Genomic DNA, 12351 nt, shown 5'->3' on the forward strand with positions numbered 1-12351 from the left:
CGACCTCTGCTCCTCGGCCTCCAGACCTCTGTTCCTCGCCGCTAGTGACCTCTGCTCCTTGGCCTCCAGACCTCTGCTCCTCGCCGCTCGCGACCTCTGCTCCTCGGCCTCCAGACCTCTGCTCCTCGCCGCTAGCGACCTCTGCTCCTCGGCCTCCAGACCTCTGCTCCTCGCCGCTAGTGACCTCTGCTCCTCGGCCTCCAGACCTCTGCTCCTCGCCGCTAGTGACCTCTGCTCCTCGGCCTCCAGACCTCTGCTCCTCGCCGCTAGCGACCTCTGCTCCTCGGCCTCCAGACCTCTGCTCCTCGCCGCTAGCGACCTCTGCTCCTCGGCCTCCAGACCTCTGCTCCTTGGCCTCCAGACCTCTGCTCCTTGGCCTCCAGACCTCTGCTCCTCGCCGCTCCCGACCTCTGCTCCTTGGCCTCCCGACCTCTGCTCCTCGCCGCTCCCGACCTCTGCTCCTTGGCCTCCGGACCTCTGCTCCTTGGCCTCCAGACCTCTGCTCCTTGGCCTCCAGACCTCTGCTCCTCGCCGCTCCCGACCTCTGCTCCTTGGCCTCCGGACCTCTGCTCCTTGGCCTCCAGACCTCTGCTCCTCGCCGCTCCCGACCTCTGCTCCTTGGCCTCCCGACCTCTGCTCCTCGCCGCTCCCGACCTCTGCTCCTTGGCCTCCGGACCTCTGCTCCTTGGCCTCCAGACCTCTGCTCCTCGCCGCTCCCGACCTCTGCTCCTTGGCCTCCCGACCTCTGCTCCTTGGCCTCCGGACCTCTGCTCCTTGGCCTCCAGACCTCTGCTCCTCGCCGCTCCCGACCTCTGCTCCTTGGCCTCCCGACCTCTGCTCCTTGGCCTCCGGACCTCTGCTCCTTGGCCTCCAGACCTCTGCTCCTCGCCGCTCCCGACCTCTGCTCCTTGGCCTCCGGACCTCTGCTCCTCGCCGCTAGTGACCTCTGCTCCTTGGCCTCCGGACCTCTGCTCCTCGCCACTCCCGACCTCTGCTCCTTGGCCTCCAGACCTCTGCTCCTCGCCGCTCCCGACCTCTGCTCCTTGGCCTCCGGACCTCTGCTCCTCGCCACTCCCGACCTCTGCTCCTTAGCCTCCAGACCTCTGCTCCTCGCCGCTAGCGACCTCTGCTCTTCGGCCTCCGGACCTCTGCTCCTCGCCGCTAGTGACCTCTGCTCCTTGGCCTCCAGACCTCTGCTCCTCGCCGCTAGCGACCTCTGCTCTTCGGCCTCCGGACCTCTGCTCCTCGCCGCTAGTGACCTCTGCTCCTTGGCCTCCAGACCTCTGCTCCTCGCCGCTAGTGACCTCTGCTCCTCGGCCTCCGGACCTCTGCTCCTCGCCGCTAGTGACCTCTGCTCCTTGGCCTCCGGACCTCTGCTCCTCGCCACTCCCGACCTCTGCTCCTCGGCCTCCGGACCTCTGCTCCTCACCGCTGCCGACGTCTGCTCCAGACCTCTGCTCCTCGGCCTCCAGACCTCTGCTCCTTGGCCTCCAGACCTCTGCTCCTCGCCGCTCCCGACCTCTGCTCCTTGGCCTCCCGACCTCTGCTCCTCGCCGCTCCCGACCTCTGCTCCTTGGCCTCCGGACCTCTGCTCCTTGGCCTCCAGACCTCTGCTCCTTGGCCTCCAGACCTCTGCTCCTCGCCGCTCCCGACCTCTGCTCCTTGGCCTCCGGACCTCTGCTCCTTGGCCTCCGGACCTCTGCTCCTCGCCGCTAGCGACCTCTGCTCCTTGGCCTCCCGACCTCTGCTCCTCGCCGCTCCCGACCTCTGCTCCTTGGCCTCCGGACCTCTGCTCCTTGGCCTCCAGACCTCTGCTCCTCGCCGCTCCCGACCTCTGCTCCTTGGCCTCCGGACCTCTGCTCCTCGCCGCTAGTGACCTCTGCTCCTTGGCCTCCGGACCTCTGCTCCTCGCCACTCCCGACCTCTGCTCCTTGGCCTCCAGACCTCTGCTCCTCGCCGCTCCCGACCTCTGCTCCTTGGCCTCCGGACCTCTGCTCCTCGCCGCTAGTGACCTCTGCTCCTTGGCCTCCAGACCTCTGCTCCTCGCCGCTCCCGACCTCTGCTCCTTGGCCTCCGGACCTCTGCTCCTCGCCACTCCCGACCTCTGCTCCTTAGCCTCCAGACCTCTGCTCCTCGCCACTCCCGACCTCTGCTCCTTGGCCTCCGGACCTCTGCTCCTCGCCACTCCCGACCTCTGCTCCTTAGCCTCCGGACCTCTGCTCCTCGCCGCTAGCGACCTCTGCTCTTCGGCCTCCGGACCTCTGCTCCTCGCCGCTAGTGACCTCTGCTCCTCGGCTTCCGGACCTCTGCTCCTCGCCGCTAGTGACCTCTGCTCCTTGGCCTCCAGACCTCTGCTCCTCGCCGCTAGTAACCTCTGCTCCTCGGCCTCCGGACCTCTGCTCCTCGCCGCTAGTGACCTCTGCTCCTTGGCCTCCGGACCTCTGCTCCTCGCCACTCCCGACCTCTGCTCCTCGGCCTCCGGACCTCTGCTCCTCACCGCTGCCGACGTCTGCTCCAGACCTCTGCTCCTCGGCCTCCAGACCTCTGCTCCTCGCTGCTAGTCCGGACCTCTGCTCCTCGCCGCTAGTGACCTCTGCTCCTCGGCCTCCAGACCTCTGCTCCTCGCCGCTAGTGACCTTTGCTCCTCGGCCTCCAGACCTCTGCTCCTCGCCGCTCCCGACCTCTGCTCCTTGGCCTCCGGACCTCTGCATCTCGCCGCTAGTGACCTCTGCTCCTTGGCCTCCCGACCTCTGCTCCTTGGCCTCCGGACCTCTGCTCCTCGCCGCTCCCGACCTCTGCTTCTTGGCCTCCGGACCTCTGCATCTCGCCGCTAGTGACCTCTGCTCCTTGGCCTCCGGACCTCTGCTCCTCGCCGCTCCCGACCTCTGCTCCCGACCTCTGCTCCCAATCTCTGCTCCCAACCTCCAAACCTCTGCTCCTTGTCGTTCCCAACCTCTGCTCCTTGGCCTCCAAACCTCGCTGCTCCTCCCGCTCCTGGGTCACGACCTCGCCCCTGGGCTCAATCGCACTCCAAGATACGCAAACAATCAGCTACCTGGATTCCGGTGATGTCACACTTCGATTTTGTCGCCCTCTCAGGACGGCTAGCGCTGCCTCCTGCGGTGGCTAGCTCCTCTTATCCCCGGTGTTGCTGGAGTCTCTAACCAGGTCGGGTCACACCATGCTGGGTCCTGGGGCACTGCTCCTCTTATCCCCGGTGTTGCTGGAGTCTCCAACCAGATTACATAATATTTTGACCCACAATACACAAGAATGTAAATTTACCAGGAACAGTCAGGTGACAAGAGTAGCTTTCTTATTGATTTTCTGATTAACGCCTCTGTCCCTGGCCATCCTTCCCTATAGTTCAGGGATATATTCTGTCAGACAATCCTATGAAGCATATGAGGATGCAAAGGTTGTTAGACAGCCTAAGGTGGCAGCCTTAAAGCAACCCTTTACATTATTGAGATGTTCATAACAGACTTTCACATTCCACTCTGTTTAGGAAACCTCAAATATTTTAAGTACAGGCTCTGTTCAGAGGAAAGTCATAACTCAGAATTCCAATGTCGAGACCTCAAAACTCTGTAACAGAAAAATATAACAAAGCTTATTATCTATCTGTTATATTCAAAATGATGAGCGTTTTCAAGATTCCAAAGCTACTATGCCAATAGGTGGCACTGTCAATGTAACGTTACATGACAATTTGAAAACAATGAGATACCACCTAATGTTAGGTGACAGTCCAAATGGTATCCTTATAAAAATCCCAGCTAATTGTCCCTCAAAGCAATCACCATTTCTGGTATCAAAGGAAGCATTAATAAAACCATGTATAACTTTTAAAAATAATCGATTACATTTCCTTGACAAGTCTTTATAAAATAAGCAAAAGCAGAAACATTTCCTAATACTACTGAAGTGAATCACCTAAAGATAATAGTTTACGGAGGAAGGAATGCAAATGGGCATACGAGACATCTCTGAAGAAGCAAAAATTGAAAGTACTGCCAAACCAAATCAGCAGAAGAAGAATACAAGAAAACCATAGTAATAAAGTACAATCATGTTAGACCTGGTAGCTGACTTCCTGAACCCAGTCGACATTGGTCTTGTGCTGTGACTGAGAATTTTTGCTGCCCCTGCTCGCCCGATCACCAATCCCCTCTGTCCCCTTCTCACGTCCGCATGAGTACCCCCAAAAATTTAACAATCTCTCAATACTGCACTGGAGTGTGAGCCTGGATTATAAGCTAAAGTCTCTGGAGTGTGTTTGAACCCACAACCTTCTGACGGCGAGGCAAAAAAGCTACCACTGAACTAAGTTGACTAATGAACTCTGAGGAAAATTTGCTTTGTCCTGACTTTCTGTGAGCACTTCCACAAGAGATCCATTAGTATTATAAATAATTATAAAGTTCACATTTATGATTTGATAACTGAAGCAGTGGTCCTGCTGTAATTAGCCCTGCCAAGCATTCTAATCACGCTGAAGCAGCTAAGGCAGAAGAAATAAAGGGCTAATAATTGCGGTCGGAAGCATAGCTATGGTGTACGCCGCTGACCTGTGAAAAGAATACGCACTTAGAATTGTAGAACATAGAATAGTTACAGCACAGAAGGAGGCCATTCGGGCCGGTCGAGCCCATGCTAGCTCTCTGCAAGAGCACTTCAGCTTGTCCAACCCCCTCACCCTTTGTCTGCACCCCTGCACTTACCTTCAGCGAGGCCCGGAACAAAAACTTCCTCTTCAACGCTGCAGAGTTGTGCGCAGCGAATGATGTCAGGAAGGCCAGGAGCGCACCGTACAGCCTATGCGTAAGGGAAGACATGCCCACAAAAGCTGACAGAACTAAGCCACTCCTGCACAAACTTCTCTTAGTCTTTTACATTGATATTACATTTTAAATCCTTTTGAAATCTGCTAAAAATCTTCTAAAAATGTATAAAACCTTCCAAAAAACTTTTAATTAAACTGATACTTGGACTTATTTCATATATCAGCATTTTGTTTTATTTTTTTCATCCAAACTCAATTTTTTAGTCCCTATGTATACAACTTCTTGTTTAGAGGTATACATGTTAGTTCATCAAATGTAACAACTGATAATTTAACACTTAACATACATTTTGACATTAAAATATATAGTAGCATACAAGCTTTAAAGATAAGGCTGAGTACTTAAATATTGCGTACATGTCAATTCTGACAGTTATACCGAGGCTTGTGAGTCTACAATATAGGTGTGAAAGCGTTTTTCCTTGCCAGTGTAGTCCCATTCCAGTTCCCTGTTCATTTATATCAGTAGTATTGCAGTCTGTATAAAGTACAGATAACATTGAACATTCGGTGATAGTGTTATTATTACAAACCGAGTGGGTAACTAGTGCCACTTATTCGTCCTTTGACTAACTTTTTCTCCATTCTCTCCCTTCCCCCTCGCTCTCCCTATCGCTGCTAGCGCATCTGTCTGTCGCTCAAAAACAAGTTCACTACCCCACAACGAACCCATACCCTGGCCTTCATCCAATACTCCGAGTTTAGAGGCAGTAACAACTCATGCATAATGTGTTATTTACAAAGCAGGAAAATAAAACATAACAAAACTAAGTGTAACAAAGGACAATATCTAAACATGGTATGGTATGTTTGCCTGTGTGTGAATGTATGTACGAATAATATTTGTGAGGCATGTTAGATGCATTCACATTCTGATATTCAGTAAAGACAGATGTATTCTTTCTGTTAAAAAAAGCCTGTGTTCTTTAAACCATATCCAGCAAGTAAACACATCATTTATCAAGCAGTCCAGCTTGCCCAGCTTGTCAGGTAGAGATGAACTGAAAGTTAACAGGAAATCAGGTTCCTATGCTTGCTTTCAGCAATCATAAGAGTTTTGTCCATAATTGCTGGGCAGTTGATGAGCAAATAGCCCAACTCAGCGCCAGCAATTGAGAGCTTTTCAGCGTTTCGGTTGATCTGTCAAGCCGTACCTTGATAAATCACAGGACAGAATTTTCCGAGGGGTCAGCGGGTACAATCGGTAGTGTGTCGGGTGGGAAAATGTTTTATTTACAGCGGGTCGGGACCCCGCTGTCAACCCGCCACCACACACGCGCCTTTCCCAAACGTTGGGTCTGTCGTCGCGGTGCAGACCCAACGTACAGCAGCAGGGGAGGCAGGTCAGGTCATTATGATCTTGATAACAAAGGATTAAGAACTATTTCCAGTTCACCTTCGAGTTTACCAGGTTGCCCACGGAGACCATGCTGCTCGGGGTTCACGTCAGGAAAACAGGGCAGGAGTTGAATGGCCACAGAATCATCTCATTGCTTGACAGCTATAAATGTGCTATAAAAGCTTCCATCTCACAGCTATTCACTTTTCAAGCTCAGAAGCTGTTCCTCTCTGCATTTGGAAGACAGATTGAGCTTTATCCAGGTTGCAACTGTTTGGAGCAAACTCTCTATCCTGTGTCACCTCATTGGAACAACCTCTCTCACTTACCATTTATTACATCAGGATCGGTGCCCAATCTATCTTACCTTGGTCCTCAGAATCCTACCACCATCATCCCCAACACCAGCAGCACCAGGCACATCAGCAGCACCAACAACAACATCAATCTTCTCCGTAATCAACGGATGCTGCACAGGACACAGGGCATCAGCACCCAACCACATTGCTGCCCGGGACGCCAGGGATGGCCTCACCATGGCCAGATTTACTTCACTTGTCGCTATACACTCTGGCTGCCACATGATGTGCCATGTTGGCAACATCCCACACCAACACCATAAAGCATCCCAAGCTATTCCTTTCACGCTTATCATCATTGCGGGGGTACCGTTATGTCTCACCATTAACTGAAACTCACTAAGTCACTTCCAAAGGCACACACAGATCTGTCCAAGATCACAAAGTGTTCAAAATAAAGATTTCAATGTTTGACACCACATTAACAGAAATTTTACATGAATATTGTATGAAATTGTGAACCTGTGGAATTCTCTACCACAGAAAGTTGTTGAGGCCAGTTCATTAGATATATTCAAAAGGGAGTTGGATGTGGCCCTTAAAGCTAAAGGGATCAAGGTGTATGGAGAGAAAGCAGGAATGGGGTACTAAAGTTGCATGATCAGCCATGATCATATTGAATGACAGTGCAGGCTCGAAGGGCCGAATGGCCTACTCTGGCACCTATTTTCTCCCAAATGCTTACCCTTATGTGTTGTTAGTTGGTATGATTGGACTAGGATGAGGGTGAGTGTGAGGGGTGGCTAGTGAGATGGGGAAGTGATAATGTAGATAGAGAGGGATGGGTGGAGGTGCAAGGTAAATTGGTGTGAGTAAGGATATGCAGGAGTAGAGTAGGGAAGGCAGAGTGATGGGGATGTGATGAGTGGTACAGCAGGATAAAGTTGAGTGTGGCTTTGTACTAACGTGATCTCTAAGATCATTGAAAGGTTTGCGCCACTGCAGCCTGGTCCTCCTAACGACATCCCTGCTTGTGTCCTGTGCAATGTGCAACCAGACTGCGTTGGTCTCCTAGGGAGGTCTCTTCCTCCCATTGGAAGGGAAGAGAACCTCCCTGCCTGCTGTGACTTCCTCCATAAGCATATGGAGGGAGTCATGGGAGAGTCTGGGTGCAGCCATGCACCTTTGTGCAGTGCTTGTTAGTGTTTGCAACACCCCAGTGCTGTAGATCACTGACAGTACAAATGTTAAATAAATTTGCGCATGGTCTCTTTAAGGAAACCGGCTGATGACGCGTCATCAAATGACGTCATAAGACCGGCTCCCTTCAATTGGCCGGGAAATGTGCGGGGCGGGCCTAATCAGGGGAAAATCATTTTGGACACGGCTGGAGCCAGCAGCAAAGCTGGACCCGCCACTGACGTCTCCCGCCATGGGCTCGCTGAGGTTGGTAAAATCCAGCCCGCAAGTTTGGGATTTAGCACATGTGCAAGCACTTGTGGAAATCCCACACTTGCAGTGTATTTCAAAGGCGGTACAATGGTGTACCCTCAGAGTACACCACCATACCCACCACAAAAGCCGGGCCAATATTATCTGCTCTTTCTCTGGTATAAGTTAGGTGAGGAATCCTGCTCCCTGTCCAACAAGTTTGCACCAGCTGCTCATAAATATAGATACACATTTTCTTGCCCACCACTTCTGGTCATTCCAACATCTTCAGTGACCATTTATTTCTCTACATATTAGAACTTGCATTTTTTCCCCAAAAACCTTTTACCTCTTTTCTCCCTTTCTCTCCTAAAGTAGTCTCTCATAGGCAGACCTCGTGTGCCTCACACAAGTGGTTACTTTTCACATGTAAGTCTTGAAACTGAGTATTGGCCGGTTATTCAAGCATCAACTGAACCCCTCTGATATCCATATATATGTTGCTTTCCAGCAGTAATCACTGGTTAGCGATCGGGGGGGTGGAGAACTGACCTGGTCACCACGTATAGTGACATCATAAAGAAGTTATTTTTAAATCCGTGTACAATGTTATTACACATAGTGACCAGAGCAATTTTTCCCCAAAGCAATAGGAACCTGGCAGGTATTTTGCCTCCCTACCCTGTGAGGCCTCTTATCAGATACCTGATGAGGTGCCAAACTAATCACATGCCTTACTCAGAGGATATGTAAGGGTCTTTCAGGGAAATGTCCTTTGCCTCATTTGTCATTATTTGTGGATGTCTTCAAATGTGACATTGTTTTCTTTGCTAATGGCACCAACCTCAATGAATAGCTAACTCCCCACCTGAAAGACAGTGGACTGAATTGCTACAGACAGATAAACACTGAATTATCCAGTCATTAAACAAACAATGTGCTACCATCAGCAATGAGAAGACTTAAGTCCAGGACTCTCAAGAAAAATTGACTGCGATGCCACCCACCCTCTATAAGAGTTGGAAGGTCTCTTCACTTACAAACATTTAGCATATTGGCTTGGCAACAACATTTGATCTGTGCTGGGAGAAACAAGTAGGAAGTTGGCTGAAAAACGTTGCTAAAAGAATGGGAATTCTTAGGAAGGTTAACCTTGCTGGCAGCTTCACTGCTCTGCAAAGGATATATTGGTCCAGTGGTAGAATATTGTACAGCCGTTTGGCAAGCTATAAAAATCATGGGCCGTGAATTTCTTCAGAGCTGCTGCTCCTCCGCCATAACGTCACCGGAAGTGTGTCGGAAATCCCGTTTATGTGCTTAGGCAGGGTTTCTACCACACTTCTAGCGAAGTTATGGTGGTGGAGCAGGAGCAGCTCCGAGGAAATTGCCAGCCATTCATTTTTTTTCTCCTGGTTTCTGGTACAATTGAGAGTACATAGTCCACAAAATAAAAGCTAGGAACTTTATTATAAAGCATTTAACTTATTAGTCAAACTAATTTTTTTAATGGTTTCGCTTCAGTTCCTAACATTTCTGAAGCATGTACTGACAAAACAATGTGCAAGAAAACAAATATGGAAATTGCTTTGTGGGCTAAATGAAGAAATCTGATATGGGTGAATGGAAAATGCATCTCCATCCGCCTGGAAACCCTGTACAAAGGCCTTATTGAAATTCCAGTTGTAAAGACAGCTTGTTGGATCCAGATCGGGATATAAATCCATCAAATCTAATTGGAACTGATCTTAACTATCACACATTGATAAAGCTCTATGTGGTTTCACTTTTGTTCTCAGATGTGAGAAGACCACAAATCAAATAAATAAATTATAGTCAGTTTCAGGAGTATAAAAAAAAACCTCACATCAGATATTTTCTAACAGGTGTGTTTATTATATTACAAAATTAATGAATTATTTAGGTTTTTGTACACTTAATAATGGACTTAATTGTATAGTGATGTTACTACTTCATTATGTTGGCATAAATATGATAATATATGAAATATTTTAATACTATTTATTCTTTTTATTTAGTTACTTCTAGGGTTAAGGATCTAGTTTCTGACAGAAACAGCAAGCAGGTACTTGTTCCAAGGCCCTTGCTGAGTCTGCTCTATAACTCTTCACTGAGACGTGAATGAGCAAGTTGATTTGTCCCCCAGAAAGGGCAAGCAGGTACTTGTTCCAAGGCCTTGCTGAGTCTGCTCTATAACTCTTCACTGAGAGGTGAATGAGCAAGTTGATTTGTCTATGTGGTGTCCATTCTTTGTTACTGTCCTCCAAGTAGCACCTTAGCTCAGATTGGAGGCAGGACTACGTATACTGTAGATTTCTAGGAACCTGGCCAACAATTTTTATACTTCTGTGATTTAAAAAAAAGACGGTGCCCCTGATATAGTACAAAGCCGTACAGGCAAGAAGATTGCAGGTTCGATTTCAGTTACAGTGGCAGATGTGCTATCATTGGCGTCAGAAAATAGAAGGGAAAATAGAAAGAGTTTTTGCTCCTGATTCCTGTACTGTGATCTCTTAGGAGAACAGGATCAGTCTTGGCTGTAATGCCCTCAATGATTGAATAATTTGTTGACACTCACTATTTCTGCTTACATATGAGGGGCTTTATTTTCGCCACCATTGGACGCCGTTTTTTTGGTGTCTGCTGATTTTTTTTGAGCAATCTTGATTTTGCAACTTTCCTCAAAGTTTGTACGCCGGTGGCGACTGTCAGCGCTGGATTTTTTGTACGGCAGATTTTTTTGCCGCAGGTCTGGTTGAAAACTGATTTCCGCGCCGTTTGTTGACCCTTTTTGGCCATTTAAACTATTTTCGCCAACACCGATTTTTTTCAGGGCAGCGCACAGTTGCCTTAAGTACTGATCAGAAAAACCCTACGTTAACGTAAGGAAATCAGTGCTGAGTATATTTCTGAGTTTTTGGAGCGAGGGACGAAGACAATTTAAAACACAAATTCATGATAGAAACATAGAAACATAGAAAATAGGTGCAGGAGTAGGCCATTCGGCCCTTCGAGCCTGCACCACCATTCAATATGATCATGGCTGATCATTCCCTCGGTACCCCTTTCCTGCTTTCTCTCCATACTCCTTGATCCCTTTAGCCGTAAGGGCCATATCTAACTCCCTCTTGAATATATCCAATGAACTGGCATCAACGACTCTCTCCGGCAGGGAATTCCACAGGTTAACAACTCTCTGAGTGAAGAAGTTTCTCCTCATCTCAGTCCTAAATGGCCTACCCATTATCCTTAGACAGTGACCCTGGTTCTGGACTTCCCCAACATCGGGAACATTCTTCCCGCATCTAACCTGTCGCGTCTCGTCAGAATCTTATACGTTTGTATGAGATCCCCTCTCATCCTTCTAAACTCCAGTGTATAAAGGCCAGTTGATCCAGTCTCTCCTCATATGTCAGTCCAGCCATCCCTGGAATCAGTCTGGTGAACCTTCGCTGCACTCCCTCAATAGCAAAAACATCCTTCCTCAGATTAGGAGACCAAAACTGAACACAATATTCCAGGTGAGGCCTCAGCAAGGCCCTGTACAATTGCAGTAAGACCTCCCTGCTCCTATACTCAAATCCCCTAGCTATGAAGGTCCTCATGCCATTTGCCTTCTTCACCGCTTGCTGTACCTGCATGCCAACTTTCAATGACTGATGAACCATGACACCCAGGTCTCGTTGCACCTCCCCTTTTCCTAATCTGCCACCATTCAGATAATATTCTGCCTTCGTGTTTTTACCACCAAAGTGGATAACCTCACATTTATCACATTATACTGCATCTGCCATGCATTTGCCCACTCACCTAACCTGTCCAAATCACCCTGCAGCCTCTTAGCATCCTCCTCACAGCTCACACCACCACTCAGTTTAGTGGGTCATCTACGAACTTGGAGATATTACACTCAATTCCTTCATCCAAATCATTAATGTAAAATGTAAAGAGCTGGGGTCCCAGCACTGAGCCCTGAGGCACTCCACTAGTCACTGCCTCCCATTCCGAATAGGACCCGTTTATCCCGACTCTCTGCTTCCTGTCTGCCAACCAATTCTCTATCCACGCCAGTACATTACCCCCAATACCATGTGCTTTGATTTTGCACACCAATCTCTTATGTGGGACCTTGTCAAAGGCCTTTTGAAAGTCCAAATACACCACATCCACTGGTTCTTCCTTGTCCACTCTACTAGTTACATCCTCAAAAAATTCCAGAAGATTTGTCAAGCATGATTTCCCTTTCACGAATCCATCCTGACTTGGACCGATCCTGTCACTGCTTTCCAAATGCGTTGCTATTTCATCCTTAATAATTGATTCCAACATTTTCCCCACTACTGATGTCAGGCTAACCGGTCTATAATTACCCGTTTTCTCTCTCCCTCCTTTTTTAAAAAGTGGTGTTACATTTGCTA

This window comes from Pristiophorus japonicus, chromosome 9, assembly GCF_044704955.1.
Source record: "Pristiophorus japonicus isolate sPriJap1 chromosome 9, sPriJap1.hap1, whole genome shotgun sequence".
In the NCBI taxonomy this organism is placed as follows: Eukaryota; Metazoa; Chordata; class Chondrichthyes; family Pristiophoridae; genus Pristiophorus; species Pristiophorus japonicus.